We start from the raw sequence: 10037 nt of genomic DNA, 5'->3' as shown, positions 1-10037 counted from the left end.
ACAGAGTAGAACTGCCCCATAGGGTTTCCAAGGCTGTAAATCTTTACTAAAGCAGACTGCCATGTCTTTCTCGTGTGGAGCAGCTGGTGGGTTCAAACTGCCGACCTTTTGGTTAGCAGCTGAGTGGTTAACCATGGTGCCAGCAGGGCTCCTTATGGATTAAATAGTACGGGGAAAACATAAATATGAACAGCAACTGGACAAATTGGCAACTCTGAGCATTGCGCAGACTACCAACGTGTTCTATTTGGTTTGGACACTTTGTAGGACCGAGTGATGATGGTTCAAGGCCTGTAGCCAGGCAGAGGTTTTGCTTAGATGCAGTGTAAGTGGGACTATTGTTTAACTTGTAGCCTGCTGTGTGATTTTCTGCAGGCCCCTAGATTATTCAAATTCGCAAGCCCTGATGTCAGGTGAGAAAAGAGGAGGTCTGAAGATGAAGTCCTGCAGACCCCAGCATTGGCAGGGTAAATGGAGAAAGAGCTGCCTCAGAAGGAGACTACAGGGAACACTGGGGAGGGAAGAGGGGGCACATGAGAAGAAGTTTCTAGGAGCCAATGGAGGTCCTGGAACCCAGTTCATGGATCTTGTTTCTTCAAATGGACTCTAACGCCTAAGGATTCTGGGAGTTTTAAATAAGGTACTATATACAAGGAGCCCTGGTGGTGCAAATGTTAAGAGCTTGGCTGCTAACTGAAAGATTGGTGGTTTGAACCCATCCAGCCACCCCACAGAAGGAAGACCTAGTGATCTGCTTCCATGAAGATTACAGCCTAGAAAACCCTATGGGGCAGTTCTACTGTGTCAAATGGGGTCACTATGAGTGGCACCCAACAATAACATGCTAATATACAGCATCCATGAATCCTGTTCAGTAGGGAGTGCTTGCTCAATGGGAATCAGTATGGTCCCCAGCCCTGATCCCGGACCTGGTACCTGGTTGGACCTCAAATACCACATGATGCATGAAGACAGGAAAGTAATTTTGCTAGTGGAATAAAACCTGGAGGAACATAAACTTGCCACGAGTGTGAGAGTGAGCTAAGACCAGGATATAAGAGGTAAGCAGAGAGTCATTGGGGGAACCAGAAAAGCAACTCTCAACAAAGAACTGGACTCAGGATGCTTGTTAGAGAGAGATTCAGAATGGACGAAGAAACCAGTAAAACAACTCTGCATGTCTAGGTTCTATAACTATTCTGTATCTTTCTGAAATCTGTCTCCTTGCACATCCTTACATTCTTAGGTAAGTGGCACAGGGGAAAGAAAATGGATATTGGAGTCAGTGAATTCTAGGTTCAAATTCCAGCTTTATTACTTTACCATCTGTGTGATTATTTAACCTCTCTGTGTGATTATTTAACTTCTCTGTGCCTCAGTTTCCTCACCTGTAAAATGGGGCCAACCCACTTTAATTGATTATTATGTGGAGTGAATGAGATTAGTATATGTGAACCAGCTGGGACAGTGTCTGGCGCTTAGTAGGAGCTCAATAATTATTTTCGTCTTGTTTTTTCCTGTGCCTTAAGTAAAGCAACTTCTCTTGCCTTTAAGAAGTTGTTGTTGTTAGCTGACTCATGGCGACCCTGTGCACAATGGAATTGGATCATTGTGATCCACAGAGTTTTCATTGGCTGATTTTTGGAAGTGGATCACCAGGCCTTTCTTTCCAGTCTGTCTTAGTCTGGAAACTCTGCTGTTGTCTGGTCAGTGTCATAGCACTACATAAGCCTCCACTGACAGATGACGGGTGGCTGTACATGAGGTGCACTGACCAGGAATCGAACCTGGGTCTCCCACGTGGAAGGCAAGAATTCTACCACTGAACCACCAGTGCCCTTGCTCTCAAGAAGAAGGGCTTAAAAGTGCATCTTGGGGAGTCAAGAAAGCCCAGTCTGAGGTGGGAAATAGCTGAGGGAAAACTTGAGAAGATCTTGTTTTCAGTACAGGGCTGAAAGAAAGGGGCCTGAGCTCTGGGTGAAGGGAAAGGGAACAGGGGACAGGCTGGTGGTGGTGACCACCAATAACCAGTAGACTCAGCAGTTCCTGTGAATCTCTGGCACCTTAATTCCCTAAATAAAATGGCTAGAACTGTGGCTATGGTCCTTCCTTCACCTTCCTTCTCCCTCAGGCCCTGGGGCTGGGAGGGTCCTTGAGAGCTCCAGGGTATCATCCTTCCATAGCACCTCCTCTGCTGCCTCCCAGAGGTCACTTTGGGGATGGCTGCCCCAGCCAAGTCCCTCCAAGATACCAATGCTCATCTGCTTCTCGTCCTACCACACCCCGGAGGCCAACCTAGAGCCTGTGGAGGCTGGGGGAAAATCTCTTAGGAGGTCCCTTCTTCCCCTCCTCAACCCCAGCATATTTGTAGCTCACAATGGTACAGGACTTGGCGGTTTTCGTAAAGGTTTCACATCTCTCATAATGTAGGCAGGGAAGCTATTTTGCAGAGAAGAGGAAGGAAGCCACAGAGAAGTGACCTGCCTAAGATGGCGGCGAATAATAAATGGAAGCCAGGAGACAACCCAGGCTCTCCCAGCCCAGGGTCATTCTGTGTTATAAAACACTGAGGGCAACTTGGAAGGAAAATATAAGTCACAGAGAGAAGTGCCCCATCCCTCCCTCTGACTTGTTGTGAGTGGGTGGTTTGCAAGCTGTCTGTATGCATATGAGCTTCACACCACTTTTGGCACCTGGAGGGAGTCTGCTTTCCTTTCTCCTATCTCCCCTCCCCTACAACCAATGCTTCCTTGAGTCCCTAGATAGCGTCCTGAAGGACGGAACCCCATCTCCATCCCCCAAAGATTGACCCTAGTTGATCCCCTTGCTGATGTTTGTACCTAATCTTCAGACTCTGGAAATGAAGTCATTTTCAGCCTGCTTAATGGCATTGCTTGGAGCTCCAGAAAGCCGCATTTCCAGGTGACTCATTGTAATACCCATCCAGGCGGACATCCCTTTCCCTCTAACAACATCTGCCACAGCAATGGCACAGCTCAAATAGCAGGCAAAAATGTTGCTGTTGCATTCCATTAAAGAGCAGGAAGATGTTGCCAGCATTGATTGAAATTCTCAGGTACAGCAAATCCGGGCGGCATGTGAAGAGGGGAATTTAATTTGATAGTTTATATTCCACTTAAGTTCCTCCGCTATCTAACTGGTGGTAAACAGCTGTAAACTGCCACAGCTGTTTTCGTGGTGGAGCGAAAATAGCCTGGAGATGGAGTAAAAACGGATTGCAGAACAAAAGGTCAAGTGGACTGACATCCCCGGGGGAAGGTGAAAAGATGGCTTGGAGGGTGTGGAGGGCTGGGGCTGGGCACAGGAGCCCTGATCTTAGGAGAATCACATCTTCTTTCCCAGGCCTCAACAGTAAAATGGTGAAATTAAATGACCTTCTAGGCTCCTCCTGCTCTGAATGTCACACTCTCACCGGGTTGCTCGGTGGTGCAGGGGAGGGGACAAAGAATGTGGAATTGGAAAACCATGGCTCAAACCCAATCCTATAGGGCCTTGGCAAGTCATTTATGAGTCCCTGGATGGCACAAATGGTTAAGTGCTGGGCTACTAGCCAAAAGGTTGGTGATTTGAACCCACCCAGCGGTGCCTTGGAAGAAAGACCTGGCAATCTGCTTCCCAAAAGGTCACAACCATGAAAACCCTGTATGTTCTACTCTGACACACAAGGGGTCGTTGTGAGTCAGAATCAACTCGACAGCAACTGGTTTGGTTTGTTTTTTTTTTGCACTCCATTTGACCTTCTCTGAATGGCTTCCTTGTCTGCAAACTGAGGAGGAGGATGGCGATCCTTGTTGTCCCTCTAGGATTCATTCATATGAAGGTCAGATGAGATGTTAGTGTGTGTGACAGCCTCTCACGGACTGGAAGAGCAGGTTGGACGTGAGTCGTTATTGTCATTATTAATCTGATGGAGAAGCCCCCACCAGCCCTGCTTCTCACTGGTCCTTTGCTCCAGGGCCGGGAGTGTAATCGGGTGGGCAGGGCCCTCATCATGTATGAGGGTCAGATCTGTGCTCAAGCTAAGGAGGCAGTCATCATAAGATTTGAAAAGTACCAACAAAACTGTCCTCAACCCAACCTCCAGGCAAAGCTTGCCTCTAGGAGGTATCTATTAAAACGTTGTCTCAAAGGGGTAATAAGATCCCTTCTTCAGGCTTCCTTCCCCTAACCCATTGGTTAGTTAGCTCTCACCTTAGGAGGCAGAGAGCAGAGTCTCGAGGGGAGTGGGACCTCGGATGGGCAAATGTAATCATCTTGATGATCCTCAGGAGTCCCTGGGTGGTGTAAACAGTTAAGCCATTGACTACTAACCAAAAGGTTGGCGGTTCAAATCCACCCAGAGGCACCTCAGAAGACAGCCCTGGTGATCTACTTCTGAAAAACCAGTCATTGAAAACCCTATGGAGCACAATTCTACTCTGACACACATGGGGTCGCCATGAGTCAGAATCAACCCAACAACAACTAGTTTTTTTTTTTTTTTTTTTTTTGATTTTGTGTTCCAGGCATTGTGTGGTGCTGGGGGTATAAGTGGCTACCTTCTCTCTTCTAGTTTATTCTTCCATTCATTTGGCAGACACTGAGACAGCATCAGCTATGCCAGGAGCTGTGGACACAGAAATGAATGACAGTGGGACCTTGGGAGCTTTGGGTCTTGCTGGGGAGACAGACACACACAAAGGGTCTGAATCATCATGGTGGGTGAGACTACCCATTGGTGCTTCAGGAATCTTGCCACAATCCATCTCCTGCTCACTCCTTTAAAAATATGTATAATTGTAAATAAAGTAATAGTTTAATATGTTTAATAAAACACGAGTACAATACTATTCTTTGCTATTCTTCACTGCTATATGTAAACTGTGATGCTGTCCTTTCCCACAATGGTAGCCCACCTGTTGACAAAGGCTCCAGTTGTTTTCTCAAAGTGTTATTTTGGTTCAATACGCAAAGGAGGAGGAGGAGCAGGCAGAAAGCCTCATATTAGCCCACAGCTCCTGTCCTGAGGGTGTTCCTGGAGACTTGATGCCAGTGTCTGGTCACAGATGCCCAGGGGAAGGCCACGGTGAGGGGGGGTGTTTGGCCTGAGAAAGTGAAAAATGATCAGGCCAGTATCGCCCAGTGGGGACTCAGAATCCCTGATCAGATATTCTTTAAGCTTCTGATACAAAAGTGAGGAAGATGATACCACCCTGGCTTCAGTGGGTGGGAGATGAGGGCTTACAATGGTCTGACCCCCTTTCGCTGACCACTCACTTCTTGATATGTTTTTTTCTCTGTGCCCTGACCACCCTGTTGATCTGTGTCACCTCTGCGTGCCCACCCATGCCCCTGAACACTGACCTAATCGCTTCTTTGCCCCTGAGGCCCTGCTCCATCTCTGGCTCCTGTATGCCCATCCTGGGACAAATCTTCGGGCCTCCCACCTACCTGAGAGGAGTCACACTGGAAGGAGAAGCAAAGGGACTGTGATAATAAGAGACCCTCACACCTGAGAATGGCATCCTATGGCTCAATGCCCCTTCATTACTCTATGATCTGAAACAGACAAAATCTTTTTTAAAAAAAATACTTTATTTTTTTTTGGTCATTGTTGTTGAAAATATACATAACAAAACATACACCAATTCAACAATTTTTACATGTACAATTCAGTGACATTGATTACATTCTTCAGGTTGTGCAACCATTCTCACCCTCCTTTTCCAAACTGTTCCTCCCCATTAACATAAACTCACTAAGCTTCCCATCTAAACTTTTGAGTTACTGTTGTCAGTTTGGTTCCCATTTAGATAGTTCTTTAAAAAAGCCCAATGCTCAAGGCAGACATTTTTTACTAATTAAGCTAAACTGTTGTTTGGTTTGAAGAAGACTTTGGGAAATATATTTTGTTTAAGGTTTAAAAATTATCTCAGCAATAATTCTGAGGGAGTTCATCCAGCCTCAATGGCTCCAGAAAGTCTCGATTCCATGAGAATTTGAATTCTGTTTCACATTTCCCCCCTTTTGATCAGCATTCCTCTATAGAATTGAAACAGACAAAATCTTAATAGGGAGCAATCACCAAGGCAGCTGGTGAGACCCGAGATCAGAACATATAAATTATAAACTCATAAAAAGAGAGAATTTGACCGTGTCTTATCACCCTGTTGCTACCACCCTGACTGAAGTCACAACCATCATACACCTGATTGTCACAATAGCCTCATGACCTACCCCTTTTCCACTCTTGCACCTCACAGTCTGCCCTCTATGTATGAATCTGACCTCAGGCCCTACTACACTTCCCCTTGCTCATTCTGTTCCAAGCACTCCTGTCTCCCTGAGCATAGTCAGCATGTTGCAGCCCCACCCCAGTCCCTTTGCACCTGCAATTCTTTTGGTCTAGATCCCCTTCCCTCCACTCCATTCAGGTCCCTGCTCACATGCCACTTCCTCAGACTTTTCCTGACCACTCTACCTAAAAGCTGACCCCCTGGCACCATTATGTCTCCAGTGCCTAGAAAAATGCTGGACATATCCAATAAACCAGTTGGCATTGAGCCATTGCTGACTCATGGCCATCCCATGTGTGTCAGAGGAGAACTGTGCTCCATAGTGTTTTCAATGCCTGATTTTTCATAAGTAGATCGCCAGGCCTTTCTTCTGAGGCAGCTCTGGGTAGACTCAAGCTTCCAACCTTTTGGCCAGCAGACGAGTGCATTAACCATTTGCACCACCCAGGGACTCTGCCAGGCACATCAAAAAACAAACAAACAAAAAAAACAAACCCATTGCCGTCAGGTTGATTCCTACTCATAGTGATCCTATAAGACAGAGTAGAACTGCCCCATAGAGTTTCCAAGGCTGTAATCTTTTCTTTCTTTTTTACTGTACTTTAGATGAAGGTTTACAGAAGAAACTGGTTTCTCAGTAAACAGTACACGTATTGTTTTATGACATTGGTTAACAACCCCAAGACATGTCAACACTTTCCCTTCTGGACCTTGGGTTCCCTATTACCAGCTTTCCTGTCCCTTCCTGCCTTCTAGTCCTTGTCCCTGGGCTGGTATGCCCTTTTAGTCTTATTTTGTTTTGTGGGCCTGTCTAATCTTTGGTTGAAGTGTAAACCTCAGGAGTGACTTCATTACTGAGCTAAAAGGGTGTCTAGAGGCCATACTCTTGGGGTTTCTCCAGTCTGTGTCAGACCAGTAAGTCTGGTCTTTTTTTGTGAGTTAGAATTTTGTTCTATGTTTTTCTCCAGCTCTGTCTGGGACCCTCTGTTGTGATCCCTGTCAGAGCAGTCAGTGGTGGTAGCTGGGCACCATCCAGTTGTACTAGACTTCAGTCTTGTGGAGGCCGTGGTAGTTGTGATCCATTAGTCCTTTGAACTAATCTTTCCCTTGTGTCTTGTTTTCTTCATTCTCCCTTGCTCCTGAAGGGGTGAGACCAGTGGAGTATCTTAGATGGCCGCTCACAATTTTAAGACTCCAGACGCTACTCGCCAAGGTAGAAGGCAGAACATTTTCTTTATAAACTATGTTATGCCAATTGAGCTAGATGTTCCCCGAGACCACGGTCCCCACCAAGGCTGTAATCTTTACGGAAGCAGACTGCCACATCTTTCTTCTGCAGATCTGCTGGTGGGTTTGAACCACCAACCTTTCAGATAGCAGCTGACATTTTAACCCCTGTGGCACCAAGGCTCCTCTAGTATTTATTTAATAAATATTTGCTGAATGAATGCATGAATGAATGAATGTGCAATAGGTGGAGGGAGTAGAAAAGCAGACAGCAGTGCCCAGGAGCACAGGTTTCTGCATGACAAAGGACTGGGCCACCAGGCATTTGCCTGGCCATCTCTGGGCACTGAGGGGGCAGCTGCGGTCAAGGGGTAAGGTGGAGGAGTGAGGGCTGGTGTGCTCAGGTCAGTGTGGCCAGCACCCCTGTTCTCCCCAGGGCTATCCCAGCTGAGTTCCTTCTCGCTTCACCAGTTTCCCTTCCTGCTTCCCTCATTTCCTCCCTGCCAGACCCTCCGCAGAACTAATGAATAATGACAGGCCCATAGTTAGAGTGATGCTGAGCCTTCATTGTCCTAGACAGTCGCTCTGGGAGCCAAAGGTCCAGTCTTCACTCCCAGCCCTGGCACCAAGCCTTCTACCTGACACCCTTGCTCATGGCCTTCATTTCACACAAAGGGACCTGCTTTCCCAGGATCCTGAACAGCCAGAAAGGAGTCAGGTGGGATGTCCTGGCTGAGAGAACACTAGGGAGACAGGGGCACTTTTCAGTTGGTTGCAGCATGTGGGGAGGAGAAAGGCCGAAGGAGAAGCATGGCTGTGATGCTGGTGGTGTCACTTCACCTCCACCTCTCAATTTTCTCCTCCATAAACCCTGGGAGAGTTGGACAAGGCTGGCTGTTTTGATTCTGTGTTTGGAAGGCCCTGGGGAATGCAAATGGTATTATCTGGATTCCACATGGAATCAGAGAACAAGACTGCCAACATCTCCTGGTTGAGAGGTTGTCACTGGGATCTGTGGACACCTGCAGGGTGGCTGAGTGGGGCAAAGGGCAGGGAGGACCTGGTCCCCCTCCCCCACTTCAACCAGGCCAGCCCCACTTTTGTCTTTTTGTCTGTATTGAATTTAAAAAAAAAAACAACTAAAAACAAAACCAGTTGCCGTAGAGTTGGTTCTGACTCATGGCAATCCTATGTGTGCAGAGTAGAACCGCACTCCATAGAGTTTTCAAGGCTGTGACCTTTAGGAAGCCGATCACTGGGCCTTCCTTCTGAGGTACCTCTGGGTGTGTTCAAACTGCCAATCTTTCCATTAGTAGTCAAGCACTTAACTGTTTACACCACCCAGGGGCTCCTAACAATTAGAATTTCACTTGAAGAAAGGCTCCAACAAAGTTTGAGAGACCCTAGAGCAGATAATCCCCAAATTCCCCTCCATTTTGGCTCATACGGTCTTTATTTCCTAAAGAACAAGAAGGTTCAGGTCTCATAAGAGTTTGTTTCTTCCACTGAGCTGTGAACAGTAGTAGGTGCTCAAGATATCCTATGAAAGCAGGCTGATGCAGGTGGTCAGGTGTATCCCGCAGGGACAAGCCTGGCTCAGTGCCTGGCACATAGTAGGTGCTTAAGCATTACCTACTGACTCCACTGGAGAGAAAGGTGGGGTTGAGAGCAGCCTTAGCATGAAACATCTCCAGGAAGAAGTGAGAAAAGGATATGAGGAGCCTGGGGCACTTGTGTAGACAGGCAAGTGGTTGAGCTCGACTCCCTGACCCTCGAAGCCTATTCTTATACCTCATGGGAGTGCGTGACAACAGCAGTTAGCAAGGAGTCCTTGAGTGTCACCCTGTCCACCATACCCCTCCCTCAGCTAAGGGGTAGATAGTGCTTTGTCTGAGTGACATCTCATTCAAATGGGAATGAGTCTTCAGGTCTGATCCAGAGTTGAAGAAGCATTCATTATCACCCGATCCCAGTATTAAGACAATTTTCATCGCTTTGACAGCCAACCCTGGTCCTGGCCTCGATGGGGGAAGGAGGTAGTGTGCAGCTGATAGTATAATAGCAGAGGCTGAGGAGGGGGAGCAAGTGCCACCCAAAACCAGGAAGGAAAGATGGGGAAGGAGAGAGCAGAGTAAGCCCCACCGGAAAGAAAATCAAGAGTCACAATACAGCATAATGTGCTATGAGGAAAACTTATGCCTAGCTGAGGAGACAAGCACTTCGAATGCAGCCCTCTGGGAAGTGGTTGATCTCGTATAGTGTGTCTGTTTAGCTGCGAGTTACAGAAACTGGACTCAAATTGGCTTATACGATGAGGACATGTGTTATCTCACCTAAGAAGAAGTCCAGAGGGAGTGCAGGCTTCAAGGTCACACAGCTGCGAAGCAGCAAAGGCAGGATTTGGAGCCTGCTGACAGGTTTGTCCACCACCCGTCTGTCTGTTGTACTCTGGTGGCTTGTGTGTTGATATGATGCTGGAAGCTATGCCATCAGTATTTCAAATACCAGGAGGGT

General features: G+C 47.2%; 1 non-coding gene across 1 annotated transcript; it reads right to left on the bottom strand.

Annotated features, from left to right (window-relative positions):
* Positions 1 to 1766: 1766 nt before the first annotated feature.
* TRNAG-UCC (transfer RNA glycine (anticodon UCC)) lies at positions 1767 to 1837 on the bottom strand. The gene has a single exon. It is a non-coding gene; the product is annotated as a tRNA-Gly (tRNA).
* Positions 1838 to 10037: the final 8200 nt, after the last annotated feature.

Source organism: Trichechus manatus, unplaced genomic scaffold (assembly GCF_000243295.1).
Source record: "Trichechus manatus latirostris isolate Lorelei unplaced genomic scaffold, TriManLat1.0 scaffold00065, whole genome shotgun sequence".
Classification (NCBI taxonomy): domain Eukaryota; kingdom Metazoa; phylum Chordata; class Mammalia; order Sirenia; family Trichechidae; genus Trichechus; species Trichechus manatus.
Note: the sequence above shows the minus strand (reverse complement) of the source record. Positions and strands in the feature narration are given on the sequence as shown.